Source organism: Odocoileus virginianus, chromosome 24, assembly GCF_023699985.2.
Source record: "Odocoileus virginianus isolate 20LAN1187 ecotype Illinois chromosome 24, Ovbor_1.2, whole genome shotgun sequence".
NCBI classification, from domain to species: Eukaryota; Metazoa; Chordata; class Mammalia; order Artiodactyla; family Cervidae; genus Odocoileus; species Odocoileus virginianus.
The window spans coordinates 15,107,340-15,132,396 of record NC_069697.1 but is presented as its reverse complement, the minus strand read 5'-3'; the positions used below and the strand labels follow the sequence as shown (position 1 = coordinate 15,132,396).

The 25,057-nt window shown below is 35.5% G+C and overlaps 1 protein-coding gene across 2 annotated transcripts in view; it reads left to right on the top strand.

The window, feature by feature from the left end:
• The first annotated feature begins 11,264 nt into the window (after positions 1–11,264).
• Positions 11,265–25,057, top strand: part of MGAT4C (MGAT4 family member C) — a 794,672-nt gene continuing 780,879 nt past the window's right edge. The window contains exon 1 of one of the 2 annotated variants that reach the window (XM_070454299.1): positions 11,265–11,600. The gene's annotated coding sequence lies outside the window, so the exon portion shown is untranslated. The remainder of the gene's footprint in view (positions 11,601–25,057) is intronic. The other variant, XM_070454298.1, reaches the window with a different exon arrangement.

Here is a 25,057-nt window from a genome sequence, read left to right as displayed (position 1 = left end):
GAAATGTGCTAGTAACAGAAGGATGTGTGCTATAGGTTTCTAATTATTTGATATTTTGGGAAAGGCAAAACTGTAGACTGTAGAAACAGCATAGTTTCTTGGTTTTCAAGGGAAACTATAGAGTTGAAGAGATGCAGCAGTATTTCTGGACTGTTAAACTATTTTTTATAAGTAGTTAATGGTGGATACATGTTACTATATATTTCCAAAGCACATAGAAATTTACTACACAGAATGAAGCCTAATATATGCAAACATAAAATTTGTGAGGAAGGTCAAGCATCCCAGGATGGATTGAGAAAGTGATAAACATTCTAACTCATTAGAAATGCATGTAACAGTCTCACAGAAAGAGAGGTGGAGGAAAAAGATGCTAACCTAATTAACTTCAGAGGTGATTAGAATTTGTGTGTGAGCACTGTACTTTAGATAATAAATTTGTTTCTGTAGGGAGTGCGTGTTAATAATTCTGATACCACTACTCATGTGTAACAGATTTAAACAATTTAGTATGTGGTTGACTCATGGTAGGTACCAAAATTTTCATGACTAGAATTGGAGTTGACAGATAAGCAAAGATTTCATTACTTGGAACAGGTGTAAGTGTGATAGAATAAGGTAATAGAGAGAGGAGGGAATCAGTATAAAGTCATCTGTAGCAAATATAGATTGTTACATATAGGAATATTTGTCAATGTTTGTTTATACATGGGTTAGTAGACACACATGTCTTTCCTTGTTTTACCACCTCAGGGAGCTAAGAAACAAGAAAACCCTGGTAACAGTGAGCGCCCTCAGAGTCTAGATATCGCTTTCTTAATACCAGTCTCAATAAACAGAACCAGCAATCCTTGGGTAAATGGCCGACTGTAGGATGGAGTAGGAAATACGTAAATTAGTCTAGGGCATTTTGTATTTCCAAAAAATAAGTCCTCAACAAAACCCAACAAAACAAAAAAACCTCAACAGTGGGAGCATGACAGGACACAGAAGACCTACTAAAATGTTCCCAATGTTCAAGCTGGACAGTTTGATCAACAGAATAAAGTAGTATTGGATTATAGCCCAAACTTTAAAACAAGTATTTATGAGTCTATATTGATAAAAATGATTAGGTAAATAAACAGAGACAGCTGAATAAACAGAAAATTTCCAAATAATTTGTGTACTCTATTTCAAGCTAGGGAAGAGTAACACCTCATTTCCTAAGTATGAGCTGACCATAGTAACTTCATTCCAAAGAGTACAATATGAAAAGAAGCATTATTAAAAAGTTAACTCTATAGTGAAGAAACTTGACTAACACTATTTCTGCCAATTGATTGAATTCAACATCAACAGTGATAAGTCATGTCTATCCTATGCACTCTTGGTATGAAAAACCCATAAGTCAAGGCATATCATGAGAAAAAACATTAGACAAATCCCAGTTGAAGGACATTGTTGAAAACATCTGACCAGTACACCTCAAAACTGTTAAGATCACAAAATCAAATAGGAGAAACTGTCACAATCAAAAGGAGCCTAAAGAGACACAAAAAACATGTGAAGTGTGGTATTTCAGGAAAAGAAAATTAGTTTAAAAATGAAAGAAATCTAAATAGATTATGCAATTTAGTTAATGTATCAATATTGGTTTCTTAATTTTGAAGATCATACCATATTAATATAAGATTTTAATTATGATGAAATTAGTTGAGAAGGTATATGGAAACTAAAATCTTTACAATTTTTCTGAAAAGTTAAAACTCTTCTAAAATATAAAGTATATGCTATGTTATATTATGTATATTCAGAATCATCTATCTTTTTAAAAACTTAGGAAGTAACCTTATAATTTTAATATTTTGCATAGATTAGTAACAAATTAAGCAGTATCCATTGGTTCTAGATATCTATAAGGTGGCTTTTGAATGTGGCTTACCTTCCCAATTTTTTTATTATGGCTATATCATATTTATTTAATTTTTAAAGATAAAAGTATTTATCCCTTGAGAGAACAATGTTAATTAGGATGTTTTGGAAAATTTCAACTAATAACAGGCTTAGTGTATATTGCCAACAAAATTGAATTTGAAATTATTAGGATAATAATTGAACTACCTGTAAACATATTAAAACATTTAGAATGATAACTTGGTAGTGTACTCATAGTTAAAATGAAGAATCTAGAGAGCATAAACTCCTTGTATGCCATGTACTCTTTTTCATTAGATACCTTTTAAAATTGGCATGATGATTCTAGGTTTGGCATATTTCATTAAACCAACTATGTGATTCAAAGTTGATAGTGTTGTGAAGTTGCAAAGTGTTGGGTGTGGTCACTGGCATATCCAATTGTATAATTTCTAAAGATAGCTCCCATATTTGAGAATTTTTGTATAGTTTTCTAAAGACCTTTTTATATTGTTCATCGCCTGTTGGATTTTGAAAATATGCTGGAGAACTAGAAGCATTTTAATAGTTTCCATGCCACTGTGTGTTTTACATGGCTATTTTTAAGAGATTGAATAAGATTTTTCGTAACATACAGTGTTTCTTCACTCTACTGGTGCTGAAGAATAGATTTGACCTTACTCTTTTAAGTAGAATATAACCGTCTATCATTATGAAGTAATTCTAATTTCTTATCAGATTTGCTTCTTAACAATATATTTGGTGACTACCAAATCCCTGCTATGGATTCTTAATTGTTCTTTGTGTATTTTATTTTTTTTACCTTAAGCAACAAATTAGAGATTTTATTTTCAGAAGACTTGCATAAGAAATAGGACTCTTTTTTGGTTGTTTTTTGGTCTGAGGTCCTCATTATTATTTCTTCTTTTTTTAATATTATAGTTAATTCAAAATGTGTTACTTTTAGATGTGCAGCAAAGTGAATCAGTTATGCATATTCATATATACATCCACTCTTTTTGTTGTTTAGGTTCTTTCTCATTTGGTCATTACAGTTAATTGAGTAAAGTTCCCTGTGCTATAGAGCCGGTTCTTATTAGTTATGCATTTTCTATATAGCAGTATGTATATGTCAACCCCAGTCTCCCAGATTTTTAGTAAGTAAAGTCATTTGTGGGAATGTAAATTGGTATAGCCACTATGGAAACAATATGGGGCCTCCTTAAAAAAACTAAAAACAGAATTACCATATGACCCAGCAATCCCACTCTAGGCATGCATCCAGAGAAAACCATCATTCAAAAAGATAGATGCAATTCAGTGTTCACTGCAGTACTATTTACAGTAGCCAAGATGTGGAAGCAACCTGAACATCCATCAACAGAGGAATGGGTAAAGAAGATGTGGTACGTATATACAATGGACTGTAACTGAGCCATAAAAAGGACAAAGTAATGCCATTTGCAGCAACAGGGATGGACCGAGAGTTGTCTTACTGACTAAGTTGGACACAGAAAGACAAATATGATATTGCTTATACACACTACCTAAAAAAGGATACAAATGAGCTGATTTACCAAACAGAAGTAGAGTCACAGATGTTCTTTGTTTATAACTCTTATTTCATGTCATGCTTTGCCTTGTGTGCGAACTTTTTTTGTCTCCTTTGATCAGTTTTAAGCATTCCTCCTGATTTGTGTCTATGGTCTTAGAGGAATGGGGCTTATCTGGTGGTTCAGATGGTCAAGAACCCACCTTCAGTGCAAGAGAGCCAGGTTTGGTCCCTGGGCAGAGATGCTCCCCTGGAGAAGGAAATGGCTACCTAGTCCAGTATTCTTGCCTGGAGAATTCCAAGGATATGGGAGCCTGGCGGGCTGCAGTCAAGGGGGTCTCGAAGAGTTGGACATGGCTGAGTGACTAACACTTTCACCTTTTTATACATACAGTATTTTTCTTACTTTGTCACCTGGATTGCCGTACACAGTGATTCAGTATAATTACTAAAATTTTTGTCTGGCTGGAAAATACTATGTAAATATATTAATATTTCCAGGTTTTTCATAGATGAAGGCATAGAATGATATGGTGGAATGAGTATTACAGTAAAAATATTCATTCTAGATCCTCTGTCACTGACTTCAGAGAAGAAAACAAACTAGGGAATAAAGAAGAAGGGTTTGAAGTACATGATCTCTACAGTTCTCATAAATTTAAATGTATAATGTGTTAGGTTATACGCCACAAAAGATATCACATGTCCCAGATTTCACTGGAGCCCTACAAACATGTCAAAATGTTAGAAAGTACTATAAAATAGTTGTCTGGAAACGCTTCGTACAGTTATTTCTCAAGAGGGCAGAATATATTGTTTTCTATTATCACACTTAGCTTTCTCACCAATCTGGGAGAAGATCCAATAAAGTTGGCTATTGGAGTATAATTTTTAATATTTTCTCCACTCTCCATAGAAAAATAAACTTTTGCATCTTTCCCAAATTTTCTGCTCTATAATAACAAGACATCATTCCAAGTCTCTTGGCCTTGAGCATGGCCTTGACATACTTTTATTTGAAATTGTATTATTTTCTCTGCATGAAGTTCATAATTCTCTCTTATACATTGTATTATTTTAACTTTGAAAATCGACTCAAATACTTTTTGAATCATTAAAGAACATAGATCATAAAAATATTAAATTTTAAAGGTTTACAGTAGAGTGTTCATAGTTTTGACAACAAATCTGATGACATATGTTGTAATTGTCACTTTAGAGTTAAAAATCTAGCTGAATATCTTTCATAATTGATTTTAAAGCTTTCATCTAACACAAGGCTTATTGATATATAAACTATTTCAAGTAATTTATTTGTACCCAGAAATATATCAAAGTGTTCCTATATGACATATATGCAGACAGCAATTCTGAAGGCTGGAATCAGCTCAGATCATTTGGATTGGAAATTGATTGCCACAATTTCCTATATATATTTATTCTAATTGAAGAATTATGCTGTTTATTTTTTATTTGGTGCTTTAATAAAGCTTGGATACGTGCAAAGGAGTATTATTTCTCAATGCAGTTTAAATGAACTCTTAAGTTGTGTTTTGCTTTATAAAATATATAACATTGATTTAAAAATGCTTTCAAGTAGCTTAACAATTTTAAAATAATATTTTCTGACAGTTTATTTTTTATAATAAAATCAAATTCCCTTGAATCAGAGATGTCAGTTCTAATAGGATTAGGATTACATTTTTCTCAAGTCATGAATAAGTACTCTATTTTCATGGAAATCAGTAATAACTCTTGACTAGGAAACTGGGCTGAAGGTCTTTAGTGTTTGACTATAAAGAATAAATGAGAAAGTCATTTATTTTTGAAGAAACAAAATATAGTTTGCTAATCCTATTGAAATTTTTTTTCAAAGTCAGGGTTCACATGTTTAAAGAAACTTGAGACATCTCCCATGTCTTTTGCCTTAAGCTACTTGTGAGGTTCATATGATTGGATCTCTTGATGGGGTCTTTGGAATATTCATATTTCAGCTTTCTTGAATACTCCAGGTACTTGAATTTATGCTCTTCAGTCCAGGTTATAATGTACAACATAAAATACTGCCAAATTTAATATAATTATCAAGAACATTTTACTTTGAATTTAAAAAAAATAATAAAAGTTAACTCATTTTTACTTGGTAAAATTACTTTGAATTTACAAAAGAAAAAGACACTTATTTGCAGTAAATAGCTGAATTAAATTTCTTTCATATGGATTTTAATTTACAGTATTAATATGAATTGACTCATTTTTTTAATATCACATATTTTGGTAATAATTTTTAAAGTTCATTTTTCCACAGGAAACATTCTTTAAGATGTATTTATTGTTATTTTTAAATTGCAACAACATAAAATTACCACCTCAGTCATTTTTAGTATATACTTCAGTAGTGTTAAGTACATTCAGATAGTTGAGTGATCAATTGCTGGAACTCATTTCATCTTGAAAAGCTGAGATTCTGTGTGTGTGTGCATATGCTCCTTGTATATATACAAAGAACTTATATATGTATACAAAGTGAGCAAGTGAAGTCTCTCAGTCGTGTTTGACTCTTTGCGACCCTGTGGACTGTAGGCCACCAGGCTCCTCCGTCCATGGGATTCTCCAGGTCAAGAATACTGGAATGAGTTGCCATTTCCTTCTCCAGGGGATCTTCCTGACCCAGGGATTGAACCCAGGTCTCCCGCATTGCAGGCGGATGCTTTAACCTCTGAGACACCATACAAAGGAATTTATAGATGTATGTATATATAAATCTTTATATGTGTATGCATATTTCATACATATGTTTTTCTCAGTAGAGATTGGAAGGAAAGATAAATCTTAAAATGTTAGCAATGGAGAATTTATGTATTTTATTCTTCTTAACATTTGTATTCAGATTTTTCTACAATTTTTTTTCTAAGAAGCAATACAACTTATGTTTGTTTAGATATATACATTGTTAACCCAAGAAAATTAATGTTTTTATTCCATTATTTTAAGGTAAAGAGTAATATATTCATCTCCAGAACTTTTTAATCTTCACAATGAAGCTCCATACTCAATGTAGTCCATATTCCTACCTCCTCCAGTTCTGACAACCACCATACTACTTTGTATCTCTATGAATTAGACTAATTTAAGTACCTCATATAGGAAGAATCTCAGAATTTGTCCTTTTGTGATGGCTTATTTTTTATATTTATTTTTTATTCTCAGACATTTTTTGTGTGATGACATTTTGTGTCATCTTTTTTCTTTCTTTTTTTGCCACGCCACAGAGCATGCGGGATCCTTTGTTGTTGTTCAGTCTCTCAATTGTGTCCGACTCTCTATGACTCCACGGACTGCAGCATGCCAGGTCTCCCTGTCTCCCACCATCTCCCAGAGTCAACCAAACTCAAGTCCATTGAGTCAGTGATGCCACCCAACCATCTCATCCTCTGTCACCCCTTCTCCTCCTGCCTTCAATCTTTCCAGCATCAGGGTCTTTTCCAATGAGTCAGCTCTTTGTATCAGGTGGAGCCTCAGCATCAGTCCTTCCAGTGAATATTCAGGTATGGTTTCCTTTAGGATTGACTGGTTTGATCTTGCAGTCCAAGGGACTCTCAAGAGTCTTCTCCAACACCACAGTTCAAAAGCATCAATTCTTCAGCACTCATTATTCTTTATGGTCAAACTCTCATTATCTGTACAAGACTATTGGAAAAACTATAGCATTCACTATACCAACTTTTGCTGGCAAAGAAATGTCTCTGCTTTTTAATATGCTGTCTAAATTTGTCATAACTTTTCTTCCAAGAAGCAAGCATCTTTTAATTTCATGGCTGCAGTCACTATGTGCCGTGATTTTGAAGCCTATGAAAATAAAGTTTCACTGCTTCCATTTTTTTCCACATCTATTTGCCATGAAGTGATAGGACCAGATACCATGATCTCAGTTTTTTGAATGTTGGTCTTTAAGAAGCTTTTTCACTCTCCTCTTTCACCTTTATCAAGAGGCTTTTTAGTTCCTCGTTGTTTTCTGCCATTATGGTGATATCATCTGCATATCTGAGATTATGGATATTTCTCCCAGCAACTTAATTTCAGCTTGAGTTTCATCCAGCCCAGTATTTCACATGATGTACTCTGCATATAGGTTAATTATGCAGAGTGATAACATACAGCCTTAACATACTCCTTTCCCAATTTTGAACCAGTTTGTTATTGGGTCCCTAGTTCCCAGATAACAAACTGGATATTAGAAGTAAAGAAAGAGGAGATGAACCCTTTGACTACTAAGAAAGGTGTTCCCAGGTAGTGCTACTGGTAAAGAAGCTCCTGTGAGTGCAGGCTACGCAATGCACAAGATGTAAGATCCCCTGGAGGAGGACATGGCAGCCCACTCCAGTATTCTTGCCTGGAGAATCCCGTAGACAGAAGAGCCTGGCAGACTACAGTCCATCGGGTCACAAAGAGTTGAACACAGCTGAAGCAACTTAGCACGCACACACTAAGAGTCTAGCTTGGCTAACTAGGTGTGTGGTTTCATTCCAATCCCACAGAAAAGCAATGCCAAAGAATGCTCAAACTAACACACAATCTACTCATCTCAGATGCTCAAAGTAATGCTCAAAATTCTCCAAGCCAGGCTTCAACAGTATGTGAACCATGAACTTCCAGATGTTCAAGCTGGATTTAGAAAAGGCAGAGGAACCAGAGATCAAACTGCCAATATCTGCTGGATCATCAAAAAAGCAAGAGAGTTCCAGAAAAACATCTACTTCTGCTTTACTATGCCAAAGCCTTTGACTGTGTGGATCACAACCAACTGTGGATAATTCTGAAAGAGATGGGAAAAGCAGAACACCTGACCTGCCCCTTGAGAAATCTGTATGCAGGTCAGGAAGCAACAGTTAGAACTGGAATTGGAACAACAGACTGGTTCCAAATTGGGAAAGGAGTACATCAAGGTTGCATATTGTCACCCTACTTATTTAATTTATATGCAGAGTTCATCATGAGAAACATTGGGCTGGATGAAGCACAAGCTGGAATCAAGATTGCTGGGAGAAGTATCAATAACCTTGGATATAAAGATGACACCACCCTTATGGCAGAAAGAGAAGAACTAAAGAGCCTCTTGATGGAAGTGAAAGAGGAGAGTGAAAAAGTTGGCATAAAACTCAACATTTGGAAGATAAGATCATGGCATCTGGTCTCATCACTTCATGGCAAATAGATGAAGAAACAGTGGCAGACGTTATTTTATTTGGGCTCCAAAATCACTGAAGATGTTGACTGCAGCCATGAAATTAAAAGATGCTTACTCCTTGGCAGGAATATTATGACCAACCTAGACAGCATATTAAAAAGCAGAGATATTACTTTCTCAACAAAGATGTGTCTAGTCAAAACTATGTTTTCTCCATTAGTCATGTATGGATGTGAGAGTTGGTCTCTAAAGAAGTATTGATGCTTTCAACTCTGGTGTTGGAGAAGACTCTTGAGAGTCCCTTGGACTGCAAGGAGATCCAACCAGTCCATCCTAAAGGAAATCAGTCCTGAATATTCATTGGAAGGGCTGATGCTGAAGCTGAAACTCCAATACTTTGGCCACCTGATGCAAAGAACAGACTCATTTGAAAAGACCCTGAGGCTGGGAAAGATTGAAGGTGGGAGGAGAAGGATGAGATGGTTGGATTGAGTTGGCATCACCACCTTAATGGACTTGAGTTTGGGTAAACTCTGGGAGTTGGTGATGGACAGGGAGGCCTGACATGCTGCAGTCCACGTGGTCGCAAAGAGTCTGACATGACTGAGCAACTGCACTGAACTGAATACTTTTTACCCGACTAGTATGATATGAGAATAATCTTTTTGTAATATATTGATCATTTATCCTTCCCACTTTGGAACTGTCAAAGAGAAGTCCAAACTCCTTTATATAGTATAAAGGACTCATCTCCTGCCATGTCCTTCATACCTCACTCTATACTCCAGCCAAAGTGAATTGTTTCACTTATCCAAATGTGATATGCATATTTCCCTTTGGGCTTTGTTCTCAGTGCCTGGAAATATTCCTTAACTTTTTAACCAAGGCTCTCTTGCCCTTTTCTAAATGTTACTTCCTATAAGAGCCAATTTGTAATATTCCAAGAATAGTTTAGGCATCACTCATATTTAACTGTTTATAACCCTGAATTTATCACTGCAGTATAGTGCTAGTAAAATGGGCAATTTCTAAGTGTATAGAGACATCTGAATTTCTTAAAAGCGTGTGCCTACTTTATTACTATAATTATCTTATTATATTAGTTGGGATGAGCGCACATTTGTGCGATGTAGTTGGATTTTCGATCAACCATTGGTTATTGGAGATCTTAACTTTTATCTTTTTTTATTTGCTTTATGTATATTGAGCACTAAACACCTTAGTTATTTTACAAATGGCAATTAAGTCATAAAGAGTCTTCCTCCCTCCATTCTTCTCTCCCTTCACCTCTTCCTTCTCTCCCTTGCTTTTTCCCACAGTCTTTGAAAATCTGCTACATACCTATATTTCCTAACTGGGATGCTGAGGCTGCTTCTTTCCAACTCCCCTATGCTTTCGCCTCAGAAATATCTAGAGTTTCCACTTCTGAAGAGAGCGAAGGGCTTGGAGGCATTTTCGATGTGGTGTTTTATGTTGTTCCTCCTGTTTCTTCCCCTTTCCACCTTCCTGAGGAAAATGATCAGCTGTAGCTACAGGGTGGGTGTAGAAAAAATAAAAATGTTCATTTACTTCTTCTGTTGGTTCCCAGGTAATTATATTGTCACTGCCTTCCTTACTATATATATGTATATATGTACACCTCATTCTTGCTGTGGAAGCAACAACTTGCTTATCTATCAAATAATTGGACATAGAGCATTAGAGAATGCCATGTAGAAAGTTAGAGAAAAATGAGGTTCTATATTTTAGCCAATATTTTAAAAGACATCCATATATCAGTGGATTATGATGCTTTTTAAATGCTTTTTTAAAATATGAATATTGTTTCATACAGAGATTCCAAATAAAGAAATGGAACTGAAAATTCCAATGATCCTTCCTCTTATGCTTTGTATGTTGCTAATATTCCAAATAAAGTGTTCTATCTCTCAATTCCAGAACATTATTAAAATTCTAAAATAATTTTGTAATTTACAAGGAACTGTCATATCACAACATATCATTCAACTGAAACAGAATTCAAAAATGACTTGTTTTTATTTAGAAGGGAATAATTTATGCAACTTGGTTTTATTTGGAACATCTTATTTCCTTTAGGAGGATATTCAAAGTCAATATTTATGCCTGTGGTCACATATTAGGGATCTACATTCCCTTTGTTTATTTTTATCTAACTTCTGCATTTTAACTAATGTTTAAAAATTATATACTTCTATATTGCAACAAGTAATAAATGTTAATAAAAATACATTTATCTATCTTCAGTACTGTAACTTAAAACCAAACCATCTACATATTATAAAATTCAATACAGTGATTTTAGGACATAAAGAGGAACTTCCCTATACATGAATGATTCTTAAAACTGCAAAAAGGGATATGATTTAATATGTTAGCTAAAAACTTTACATGTTTCTCTCAAAAATGTATATATGAGGATAGTATGGATTCCAGACTGTAGTTTGAAAGAAAGCAATAGTGAAAATGAATTTCATGCCAGTAGACACTTTAAAAACTAGATTTAGCAGCAGTCACATTAGCTTAGATAATGGAAGAATTTTTCTTCATTGAAAATGCTCTGTGTCGCTTAAGAAGAACTTACTGAGGCAGCCTGCCATCTAGCTTTTTCACAGAAAAACAGGCTTACAGACTGCAGATGAGAGAGTCTGGAGCAGAGACAGTTTTAACTTAGCCATTCCTAATTTATCTCAAGCATATTCAATTCATCTTCACTGCTCTATGCACACAGGAACACCAGATTGTCGTCCCTAGGGAACAGAATGCAACCGGAGATCTAGAGAGCTGTCACATTCCAAGAAATATTTAAATTGTGCTGATTTTCTTCTGGAGAACTGAGCCCAGGGAATGAAACTCTCCATCAAGTCATAGCTTTGCGGGCAATAGATCAGAGGATATTGCCAGTTTTCTAATGGATTATTGTTATCGGGCAGGTTTTCTCTGAAGGTACGTAGTTATTTTCTCAATTCATTACCCTTTTCCTGTTTATCAGGTAATGATCTAATGAGCTGGGGAGCCAACCCTGTGAAAAAGAGAAAGATCTTAGCCTGTATTGACTAAAGAATGACACTTCATGGCTGCATGTTTATAGGTGAATTATCTGATTCCTGTACTAAAGATTAGTACGGTATAGTTTGAATTGCATTATCAGCAAAAACAGGCAAAACAAAACCAAACCGTGCTGCAAGCTGCATTATCATAAGTTCATATGAATTCTCTAGAGGATTTTCTTTTATAGCTGCACTATATAATAAAGGGAAATACAGACTTTGGAAACTTACTTAACCTTATACATGTTTTATTCATTTTACATAATCAGGATATTTTATCTATATATTCCAAAATACAAAACTTTGTCTCAAATGCTGTTGTTGATTTTGATGTCATTGATGCTTCTGACATTTGAATATATGAATAGCAAGAGTATTTAAAGAAACTCTAGTAGAAGTATTCCTGAGAATATTGTATCAGTCTACTTTGTTGACTTACAGCTCTATATTTTTGAGTTTGGAATCATCATACTAAGACAAATTGCTGTAATTTTAGTTAAATACACATACTATAAAGATTTATTATCCAACTTTGTTCTGTGAAGTGGAAACCTCAATACATTTATAGAAACATGAAACTAGCACAGTAAAATTTTAAAAGCCGACAAACTTCTGAATATTTATTAAACTAATAAAAATAGAGAAAACCTTATCCTAAACTAGAATCTAACTGTGAAATATTAAAACAGAAAAGGGGTGACTTCTATGCATGGTTCCTGAAAGTTAAAGACGTATATGTAGGGGGTTGTTCTGTGTCAGAGTGGGTGGGAGTGTAAGACAGAAAGTAAGCACATAGTAATGACAGTGAGTTTATGAAAACTGAAGAGATATTTTAAAATATTGTATGAGGGCTTTTGATGTGTCTAAGTAGTTTATTACTGTGTGAATTCATTCAGTGAAACTTACTGTGGCTTTGATATTTTGACATGTCAGAAATGACTATAGGATAGGTAGTCAGTGCATGCGACCGGCAGCGTAGTATTGTGGACCGTTACACAGACTTTGTGGACCCATCAATGGGTTAATCACAGACTTGAGAGAGGAAATGGTGGCTGAGCTTCATGAAAGCACTTGTTAAATGTGTTCTAATTTCTTTGGAGCATTGGAGAGACTATTAGAAGCTTAGAGGAAACAGTGAAGGAACGAGTCACCCAAATAGTAACTTGAAGTTCATTCTCTCTTATCCTCAGAGGGATTGTAAAAAGCCAAAATTGTAAATGAAGGAGATAGAGTCCTCCGAGAACTTTTAAGTGCTTCTTTTTTCATGAATCCTACAAGAGTTGAGAAATAGGGGCTTAAATTAAAGTTTCCCTATGATCCCTCCATTTTACAAGTTTTCTCTTTCTTTTGTGGAACATTTTTGCTCCACTCACTTAAGAAAAAAAGTGAGCTTGCTTCCAGCCTGATTTCTGCCCAATAGCTTGCATCTCTAATTTAACTCTCCACAAATGTGCTCTCTGAAACTGCATACACTCCTGAGTCTCAATTTCATCATTCATTGAGTTATGTATGCCTGTATTTAACATTTTTTAACATTCTTTTTAAATTATTATCGCAATTAGCATTTCTGCAAATCTCAGACTGTGTGCAAAAGAGGGCCTAAGTAGGGGAAAAAATAAATAAGGTAACATACTTTGTGTTCTTTTAGAGTAAGATAATACCAATAGATAATGAAATATATTCACTTCATGTTTGAGTATGGGGCAGAAAGGACAACAGCTTAGAAATATACCCCTTAATTTACATTTAGATGTTAGATGAATATAACAAATCTGAAAATTAGGAGTAGTTTCATTTTTCTGATTGGAATGTTTTTTTTTTTTAACCTCATGTTAACTTTTTCTACCGCAACATGTTAATGTCTTTTACCTCCCTAGAAGGATCATTCACTTAGCCAGCTATCTAAATCTGCTCATCTTCCAGGTCTAGTGCTAAAACTTGTTTTTTATTTCATCTTATGGTGAGTTAATTGTAAAATATATTGCCATAATTTCATTTTATTAGCTGCTGTTAAATATTTAATATTTATTGAGTGCCCGTGATATGTTTGGTGCTTAAAAGCAATATGTATAAAGAAAATACATACTGATATTTCTCACAAATCAGCCAGTTTATTAATATTTCAAGATTTCTAATTGGTGCCCACAGAGGAAAACAATTATGCCTGACTCTTTAGTAGCTACTTACGTGCGCATAAGGCATGGATAGTCCTATATTCAGTCAATAATTTGCATCCACCTTTACTGAAGATTCCAGACTAGTCATCCAGATGCTTTCAAATTCTCCCCTAACTCTGTTTAATATGTTAAAGTATCACTGAAGACAGAACACTGAATTGTAGATAAGACAAACTAGGTTTAAATCTGTTAAGTAAATTTGTGTAGGTTAATCATCTCCTCCATACCTGTCTCATCGGTGGTATAGTGGTATCTACTTTTTAGATTCTTGTCGGTAGTAAAGATCAAACACATTAAGTAACACAGAGTTTGTGCACAACATATGCTTGATAAACAGTACCTGTTTTTAAACACATTTTATTATAATTTCACATACAGAATGTTCCATTTGAAATCATCTTGACTCTTTCTTCAATGATGTATGTATATGCATGTGTTCATTTGTTATACAGTTTTAGTAATAAAAATAATGCATTGGTTATGTGGTTATTACTTAGCACTAAAGTTCTCTATAAAGTTACTAAAGCAAGATTACTAAATTCAAGATTAGTTTGAGAAATTAGTTGGCATATTCCCCATGGCTTTCAAATAGCTAAATTATCAACCATGATTTATCGGGGAAAAAAGATAGAGCTATATTTCATTTGCCCACTTTTCCCTTCTCCCAAAAGATATGGAAATAGAAGACAAAACCCTACATCCTCTTGCTCATTTTAATGTGCCCTTTGCCCCTTTCATTTGCATTTACTTTGCTATAATGATTTGTCTAGTGAGATAGCCTCAAATTCCAATTGCATATGGTAGTTCAAGCATACAAATCCACCTCTCACTGAACAAAGCAAATATATGAAAACTTTTATTAAAATAAAAGTCAGTTTTTGCTTTGAAAAAAATGCTAAACATTTTTTGTTTAGAGTGAAATAATGAGAGTGAAACTGTTAAAATGCAAATATTAAATCCAGCCAGATGTTGACCTTAACTGTGAGTCTGAATCTTTATAGAAATAGTATGCAAATCCAAGCTAGAAGCTGTTTTCTTTAGGTGACAAGACTGCTGGAAAATCCTGAGTCTGAATTTCTCAGATACATTTTATATTGAATTAAGCATGTACAGAAAGCCTACTTTAATATCCTAAGTTATATAGAGAGGGAGATTAAGCATAATATAAATTGGTCTTATATATCTGTATATATCTGGATTTGTATTGGAATTTGGAAATAGATGTATAAAAGTCTTCTTATAAAAAGGAACCATCAAGTAATTATTTTCAAAGTGCATGACAGCATTTTAACTAGATAAAAATGTGGACGCAAAAGCAAGTACCTGCTGAGAAACTATTCTTTCTTCTTTTTTTTTTGAGGGGGGGTGGGTCAAGGTCTGTGGTCAGTACCAATTCTGTTTTATATCTGTGAATTTACTTACTCGTCAGTAAGGAGAAGGTGAAGATTTGGGTATCTGACTTCATTTTCCAGATGACCCTTGAATTTCTATTGTTTTTTAATCACCAACTTCAGATATTTTGGCCCAGTACTTAAAGGAGATTAGAATCTATATTCTAATTTCAACTCAGTTTTCTAATTTGTGTGTGTGTGTGTAAGAATAATAATAATGGTCACATGGTGGTGTAGAATAAATGACAGTGTTGTAAAATAGTATTACAGGGGCTTGTTCATAAGTGCGGAGTTGATCCTCAAACCACGGATTTGAACTACACAGGTCCACTTATATGTAGATCTATTTTTATTAGTAAACACTACAGTACTACATAATCTATGGTTTGTTAAATCCAAGGAAGTGGGACTGAGGATATGAAGGAAATTTCCTCCATGTATACGAAGGTTTAACTATAAGTTATATGCATATTTTTGATTGCTTTAAGGATTGGTGTTTCTAGGCCCCAAGTTATTCAAGGGTCAGCTATGCTAATAAATGCTAATAAGTATTATTGTTTCTCTTATGACATCACCATCTGCACACCCACTCCTGATATTAGGTTTCCAGTTATTCAGTTAGATTATCAGGCTACCTTTGGTCGGGGGGAGGGGCCCAAGGGGGAGGGTCCCAAATTCATGTTCACCTACATATTTCTCCTACATCTAGCTTTTATAAGTAAATATTCTTGTTTACTAAGCCCTGCTCCTTTGACCTAACCTTAAAAAGCTTAGCCACAGTCCCTTGAGATGTTTTTTCCCTAGTAAATTCTTAAGCTTAGTAATTCTCTCCTGCTGTCTATTTTGTATAAAGGAAGCAGAAAGAAAATATGGTTATCTTGTGGCAGATACAACTTCCACAGGCTTCTCTGTGGCTGCTGCTGCTTTCTTCTATGCTGCTGCTGCTGCTAAGTCACTTCAGTTGTGTTCAACTCTGTGCGACCCCATAGACGGCAGCCCACCAGGCTCCTCTGTCCCTGGGATTCTCCAGGCAAGAACACTGGAGTGGGCTGCCATTGCCTTCTCCAGTGCATGAAAGTGAAAAGTGAAAGTGTCTGACACTTCATGACCCCATGGACTGCAGCCCACCAGGCTCCTCCATCCATGGGATTTTCCAGGCAAGGGTTCTTCTATGAAAGGTGTACTAATAAGAATTATGAACTTAATTGCCTCTCCCTAAAATTCATAATGGCAACTCACTACAGTATTCTTGCCTGGAGAATTCCATGAACAGGGGAGTCTGGCAGGCTGCAGTCCATGGGTTCAAAAAGATCCAACATGACTGAGCAACTTTCAAAATTCATATGCTTATGTACTAAGTCCCAGTACCTTGGAATGTGGCTATATTTGGGGATAGGATTTTTAGAGATATAATTAAGTTAAAGTCAGGTCACTAGGGTGATTCCTAATCCAATGTGACTGGTGTCTCTATAAGAAGAGGAAATTTGGATATAGATTCGTACAAGACGCTAGGAAAAGATGGCCATCTAAGAGCCAAGGAGAGAAGCCCCGGAAGAAATCAGCCCCCCTGACACTTGATCTCAACTTCTATCTTGCATAATTGTGAGAGAAAAAACTACTCTGTTCTTTTAGCCACCCAGTCTATGGTGTATGGTACTTTGTTATGGCAACACTAGTAAATTAATACAGGTAAACATTTTAAACTTGTGGATCTCATGAAGTTTCTGTCACATGTCCTTCCTTTTCCTCCTTCCCTTCTTCTCCTTATTCACCCTTTAAAAATGTAATGCAAAACAGAAAACCAATAAAAACAAATGTTCTTAGGGGCCACATTTGCCCATAAGCATAGTTTCCCAACCCTTGTTCTAGAAAACAAGAGATGTTTCAAAGCCTTCCAAAGTTTGGGCAGAAGATAGTCCTAACTTCCATGTTCTTGCATGTGATAGTTTACTTTATTGAGGGCATCACTGATTTTTAGCCTAAAAATGTAACTTGGCCCTTTCCTTCTGCTAAAATTCTTCCAAATGCCTCAATTTAATAAAAAGTATTTTGATTAGAGTTTTTTTTACCTTCACTCTGAAATGACCCTTTCAAGTCCTAGTGGTAGAACAGCATCTGAAAAAAATATATATATATATATATATAATAATAATAGCAGTTTGCACTTGTCGAGTACATCTGTAAGCTATTCTAAACACTTAACATACATTTCTTCATGATTATCCTACCAACAACCTTGCAAAGTAACTGCTGTTATAATCATTTTACAGATAAGGAAACTGGAACACATAGAGATGAAACAACTGCCATGGGCATTTAGCATAAATAGCTTAGAAGACTTGTAAATGTTTGGGTATAGGATCTGTGGCCCAGAGTCTGTCATGTAATCACTGTACCATGATGGCCATCAGATCATGGCAGAGTTTCATGTTTACTCTAGAAACAGCTATGAAAATGTTGGGAAAGTACTTACCAAGTAGCAATTCAGGTGAAATAGAGGGGAAATGATACAGTGCTTACTTTAATCCTACATGTTATGTGATTGAGGTAGGTATGGTGGTTCTCTCATTAATTATGTTATTTCTGTGTGCCTTTTCTTATAGAAAATATGATTTAGGACTTTTTTTCTCCTTAAAATATATAGTGAAAGAGTATGGATTTAAAAAAACCTATTTTATTGTAGGCAAATCTAATGAACAAAATGGTACAATTTTGAAACACACAGGAAATTCACATTTAATTTCACATGTAAATATGTTAATATGCTTATTTTAATAATCCCTGTTAGATGCAGAAATCCATGAGAAACTAAACCAATAAACGGTTATAAATGCTCCATTATTTCTGGTTATTTTAACAGTTATCAACAGGTAGTAGATTTGAATGTGTTTGTATAAGAACCTGTTTGAGTGAAAACTTTGCCAGGTGGCAATTCTGCTTTAATTTTAAGAAACATATGTTGTGTACCCAGGTTGTCCTTTTTAATTTCATCAATACATGTGATATGTTTTCAGTGTTTGTGTAGAACTGAATTGTATTTTCTAGCCAAATTTGAATTGGTAGAACATCTTTGAAAAGAAAAGTAGGCCAGCACTCCCTTGTGATGTAAGGACAGCTGACCTACTTCATAAATTATTCTTCCATCACCCCATTTGCACAACTGAATCCTTGTTGTTTATGTTCCTGTTCCTACTAAAGAAATATAACCATAATTAAGTGGAAGGTTGTCAGTCACATGCCAAAGTGAATCTATGTTAAAAAGAAAGCTGTTTCCAGCTTTTAGCTATAATTTCTAGTAAAGTATATATTTCTATACATGAAGAACATTAATAAAACACTTATTGTTTAGGAATTTATTATAATAGGCCCTGTTATTTTAGGCTCTGGTAGATTCCTAGTTACTGTAGAGCAAACCTAAAATAAAATGCCCTCACATATTTTCATTGGGACTGGTGGATAACTGTGGGCCTTCTCTTTTTTTAGAATTATTTTTTAAGTGTGAATTTATATTTAGTCTCTCTAAAAATGGTTTTATTTATCTTTAAGAAGTATGTGAGTAGACATATAAATATATGTATGAGGGTATTTGTGTGCATGTCTGTGATTGTCATGTTTGTCTGCATTTTTTTAAATGGAACTATCCACAGAAGACTTGAAATACAGATCTTTACGTCAAAGCAATGTATTGAGAAGCATCTTCTCACTAGTAAGTGGACCCTGAAATATATAGGAATTAGAGCAATAAATCCCATCCTGGATTATTTTACAACTCTCTCCCACCCTCCTTTTACTGAAAGTTACTCCTTACAGAAAATCCATGTGTTAGAAAATATCACGCCAGGGATTTTGTTTTCCCCCTTGGATTATGCTCTTGAGGTCAAAATGGGGGAATATTCTAGGAAAAGGAAATCTTTAGGATCATTGGTGGAATTTATCTGAAGAAATAAAGATTAACACTGAAAAAATAATTATTTCTAGGTTGTCAGTGGGGATAGGGATGGGCTAGATATTAAGAATAATGTTGGTAATGATGTAAAGTAATTAGCCTCCAACTAATAAAAATTTAAAAAAAAAAAAAAAAAATAATGTTGGGAACTGGGTTACACTAACAGGAATTCTCTGAAGAGTTTATATTATTTTGTAATCTCACTTGGTAAGGAGAACAGTTGTATTTATTTTCAGCTTCAAGTCTTGTTTTCCTTTTGAGACCCCTAATAGCTATCCCCAAATACCCACATACACCATAGGGTAGAGTATAGACTAAATCTACACTAAAGGGAAAAAACCATACACATAGACAGCAAGGAGATCAAACCAGTCAGTCTTAAAGGAAATCAACCTTGAATACTTACTGGCAGAACTGATGCTGCAGCTGATACTCCAGTATTTTGGTCACCCAGGGTGAATGGCTGACTCATTGGAAAAGTCCCTGTTGCTGGCAAAGATTGAGGGCAGAAGAAGAGGGATGAGATGGCTGGATGGCATCACTGATGCAATGGATGTGAACTTGGGCAAACTTCAGGAGATGGTGAGGGACAGCGAAGCCTGGCGTGCTGCAGTCCTTTGAGGTCACAAAGAGTCAGACACTCCTGGGCTACTGAACACCACCACCACCATACAGACAGAGTCATGGATACATAGACACAAGCCTTCAAAGCAACATGTGCAGTCCAACAGGTAGGCAAATAGGAACAGGCTGACAGACAAAGACAGACTGACAGATAAGAACTGGCAATGAGACAGGGGTGGTAGACCCATATACAGGGACAGGCAAACTGACAGCCAGCCAGAAACATACCTCAGTGAGAACAGGATGGTAAGCCCAGACTGGCAGATACAGACCCAGAGATACTGAACAGACAGGAAAAGTCTGAGGCTCAGACCCATGTCTAACATGGACGGGTAGGCCTGGCCACTGAAAGCCACAGATGTAAACATAGTTGTGTGGTGTATACATACACTGTACTCTAGAATGTTGCCTTTACATTCATGAGGCAAAATTTAGGAATAAGCCATTTTTATTGCTTATTAAAGGATATTTTGAAGAGTATTCATCTATGCATCTTTTCCCACTACAGAGATGAATCATAGATACCTATGTGAACAGTTTTGTCATTCTCTTTATCTGATATTTCTTTATGTGGGTAAGAGAAACAAATAAAAATAGTCAAGTTATTTTGAGGTTCCTGTTGAAAGGTTACCTTAAGCTCTTTTTGAGCTCTGTAATATAATAGACAAGTCAGAATTCAGGTTAGAAAATGATCAATTTTCTTTCTCTAGAGGAAGCGACAACAATTATAACAAACAACAAAAGAATAAAACACTTGTGCCTGAAAAACATTATTAATGCCAAGCAATTATTTTAGTCTCAGTCTTTTGCTTTGGGTCACTGAAATTACTTCTAAATTATAAATGCATTTGATAATTTTTGCAGCAATAAATTGAGAAAAGCAAGGGAAATATAATGCTTCCATGATTGAATGGAATGTTAATAGCTTGAATGAACATGTGTCAGCATTTTAAAGTCTTGTAGAAAATTTTGATTATCACATGATATTTAATTGTCGATATATTTGAAATATTAATAGCTACTCAATTCAAAATATTTTAAAATTGTAAGAATGTTTAAAGAATGGCAAAGTCTACTAATTATTTAGCAGTTTCTTTTAGAGGCTTGGAAGGATACACACACACACACACACACACACACACACACATATAGGCTATATATTTAAATGCATGTGTTAGAATATTATTGTTAAATAAATACCTTGTATGCAATATCTTGCTGATATTTGTAACTATTCTTTAGTTTCAGTAGTAGGTGGGCATAATAAATTAGCTTGAAACGTTAAACAATCTTTTATATTATTTTAAAACTACCATTGTGTACCACATCTGGTACTTTAAAAGTTAATACAAACAAAGTTGAGATTTGTGTTTTCCTATGAGGTTGCTTTTGGTGGGGAGATATTTTCCTTTTTATTTTAATCTCTGAAAAGCACACATGGTTATATGATAAAACCATTTTAAACATCTTTATTGAGGTATAATTTATATACCTCCAAGCCAGGCTTCAATAACACATGAACCATGAACTTCCATATGTTCAAGCTGGTTTTAGAAAAGGCAGAGGAACCAGAGATCAAATTGCCAATATCTGCTGGATCATCAAAAACACAAGAGAGTTCCAGAAAAACATCTATTTCTGCTTTATTGACTATGCCAAAGCCTTTGATTGTGTGGATCACAACAAACTATGGATAATTATGGAAGAGATGGGAATACCAGACCACCTGACCTGCCTCTTAAGAAACCTACATGCAGGTTAGGAAGCAACAGAACTGGACATGGAACAACAGACTGGTTCCAAATAGGAAAAGGAGTCCGTCAAGGCTGTATGTTGTCACCCTGCTTATTTAACTTATATGCAGAGTACATCATGAGAAACGCTGGGCTGGATGAAGCACAAGCTGGAATCAAGGTTGCCGGGAGAAATATCAAAAACCTCAGATATGCAGATGACATCACCCTTATGGCAGGAAGTGAAGAACTAAAGAGCCTCTTGATGAAAGTAAAAGAGGAGAGTGAAAAAGTTGGCTTAAAACTCAACATTCAGAAAACTAAGATCATGGCATCTGCTCCCATCACTTCATGGCAAACAGATAAGGAAACAGTAGCAGGCCTTATTTTTCTGGGATCCAAAATCACTGCAGATGGTGACTGCAGCCATGAAATTAAAAGACACCTATTCCTTGGCAGGAAAGTTATGACTGACCTAGACAGCATATTAAAAAACAGTGACATTACTTTGCCAGCAAAGGTCCATCTAGTCAAAAAAAAAAAAAACCAAAAAAACACCTGTTATGGTTTTTCCAGTATTCATGTATGAATGTAAGAGTTGGACTATAAAGAAAGTTGAGCACCAAAGAATTGATGCTTTTGAACTGTGCTGTTGGAGAAGACTCTTGTGAGTCCCTTGGACTGCAAGGAGATTCAACCAGTCCATCCTAAAGGAGATCAGTCCTGGGTGTTCATTGGAAGGACAGAGGTTGAAGCTGAAACTCCAATACTTTGGCCACCTGATGTGAAGAGCTAACTCATTTGAAAAAACCCTGATGCTGGGAGGGATTGGGGGCAGGAGAAGAAGGGGATGACAGAGCATGAGATGGTTGGATGGTATCACCGGCTTAATGGACATGAGTTTGGGTAGACACCAGGAGTTGGTGATGGACAGGGAGGCCTGGGATGCTTCAGTCCATGGGGTCTCAGAGAGTTGGAGAAGACTGAGTGACTGAACTGAACTGAACTGAATTTATATACCATGAAATTCATCCATTTTAAGTGTTCAGTTGCTTTTTGCACATTTACTGTTATGTGCAGCTATCACCACAATCCAGTTTTAGAACATTTCCATCACCATTAAGAGAAATCTTGTTGTGTACTTAGAGTCACTCTCCTTTCTTACCCCAGTGCAAGATAACTTCAACTCTATATTCTGTCTCTACATTTGCTTATTCTGGAAATTTCACATAAATGGAATTAGACACAGTCTTATATGTCTGGCTTCTTTCACTTAGCCTATTGTTTTTCAGGTTCATCCACATTGCAGCTCCTTTTCATTGCCAAATAATAGCTTGCTGCTTGGGCATATCATGATTGGATTTCTTTTTTAATGAGATATTGTATATATGGATTGTTTCTGAGTTTAGTTTTTGGAGTTGTTCACTATCAAAGAGTGAAGATTGTGTTTAATTTTCTAGAGTCTCTATTCATATCATGAATGATGAATGTGTGCTTAGAAACTAATGTTCAGCTTAATTTATTCTGTGTTGAAGTTTACAGGGCTTCTTTTCTAAAAACTATGAATGAAGCAAAGCTAACAAATTTCATAAAAAGTTTGTATTTAGAAGTGTATTTCACTTCAGCTGTAAGGCCTCCTCAGACAGTCATTTTGCTTTTTTTGCATTTCCTTTTCTTGGGGATGGTCTTGATCCATTTCTCCTGTATAATGTCACGAACCTCTGTCCATAGTTCATCAAGCACTCTGTCTATCAGATATAGTCCTGTAAATTTATTTCTCACTTCCACTGTATAATTGTAAGGGATTTGATTTAGGTCATACCTGAATGGTCTACTGGTTTTCCTTACTTTCTTCAATTTAAGTCTGAATTTGGCAATAAGGAGTTCATGATCTGAGCCACAGTCAGCTCCCGGTCTTATTTTTGCTGACTGTATAGAGCTCCTCCATCGTTGGCTGCAAAGAATATAATCAAACTGATTTCAGTGTTGACCATCTGATGATGTTCATGTGTAGAGTCTTCTCTTGAGTTGTTGGAAGAGGGTGTTTTCTATGACCAGTGTGTTCTCTTGGCAAAACTCTATTAGCCTTTGTCCTGCTTCATTCTGTACTCCAAGGTCAAATTTGTCTGTTACTCCAGGTGTTTCTTGACTTCCTACTTTGCATTCCAGTCCCCTATAATGAAAACGACATCTTTTTGGGTTGTTAGTTCTAAAAGGTCTTGTAGGTCTTCATAAAACCGTTCAACTTCAGCTTCTTCAGCATTACTGGTTGGGGCATAGGCTTGGATTACCATGATATTATATGTTTTGCCTTGAAAACAAAAAGAGATCATTCTGTCATTTTTTGAGATTGTCTCCAAATACTGCATTCTGGACTCTCTTGTTGACTATGATGGCTACTTCATTTCTTCTAAGGGATTCCTGCCCACAGTAGTAGATATAATGGTAATCTGAGTTAAATGCACCCATTCCAGTCCATTTTAGTTAGCTAATTCCTAAAATGTCGATATTTAGGCAATGCAAAATGACGTATTCTCTCCCCCCAAACCTAGGGTACTTGTTTCAAATATACATAATCTATTTACTTGCTTTCTGTATATAATATATCTCAAAACAGCAATATAAATTATAAGTACACAAACTAATTTTTAAAAATTATTAGGTAGTTAGTTCAGTCACTCAGTCATGTCTGACTCTTTACGACCCCATGGACTGCAGCACTCCAGGCTTCCCTGTCCATCACCAATACCTGGAGCTTGCTCAAACTCATGCCCATCAAGTCAGTGATGCCATCTAACCATCTCATCCTGGCACTCATTCTTCGGCACTCAGCTTTCTTTATAGTTCAACTCTCACATCCATACATGACTACTGGACAATCATAGCTTTGACTAGATAGACCTTTGTTGGCAAAGTAACATCTCTGCTTTTTAATATGCTTTCTAGGTTGGTCATAACTTTTATTCCAAGGAGCAAGCATCTTTTAATTTCATTGCTGCAGTCACCATCTGCAGTGATTTTGGAACCCCCAAAATAAAGTCTGTCACTGTTTCCATTGTTTCCCCATTTATTTGCCAAGAAGTGATGGTGCTCAAATGAGTACCCAAGAATTGATGCTTTTGAACTGTGGTGTTGGAGAAGACTCTTGAGAGTCCCTTCGACTGCAAGGAGATCCAACCATCCTAAGGGAGATCAGTCCTGGCTATTCATTGGAAGGACTGATGTTGATGCTGAAACTCCAATACTTTGGCCACCTGATGTGAAAAGGTGACTCATTTGAAAAGACCCTGATGCTGGGAAAGATTTAGGGCAAGAGGAGAAGGGGACAGCAGAGGATGAAATGGTTGAATGGCGTAACCGACTTGATGGACATGGTTTTGGGTAGACTCTAGGAGTTGGTGATGAACAGAGAGGCCTGGCGTGCTGTGGTTCATGGGGTTACAAAGGGTCAGACATGACTCAGAGACTGAACTGAACTGAAC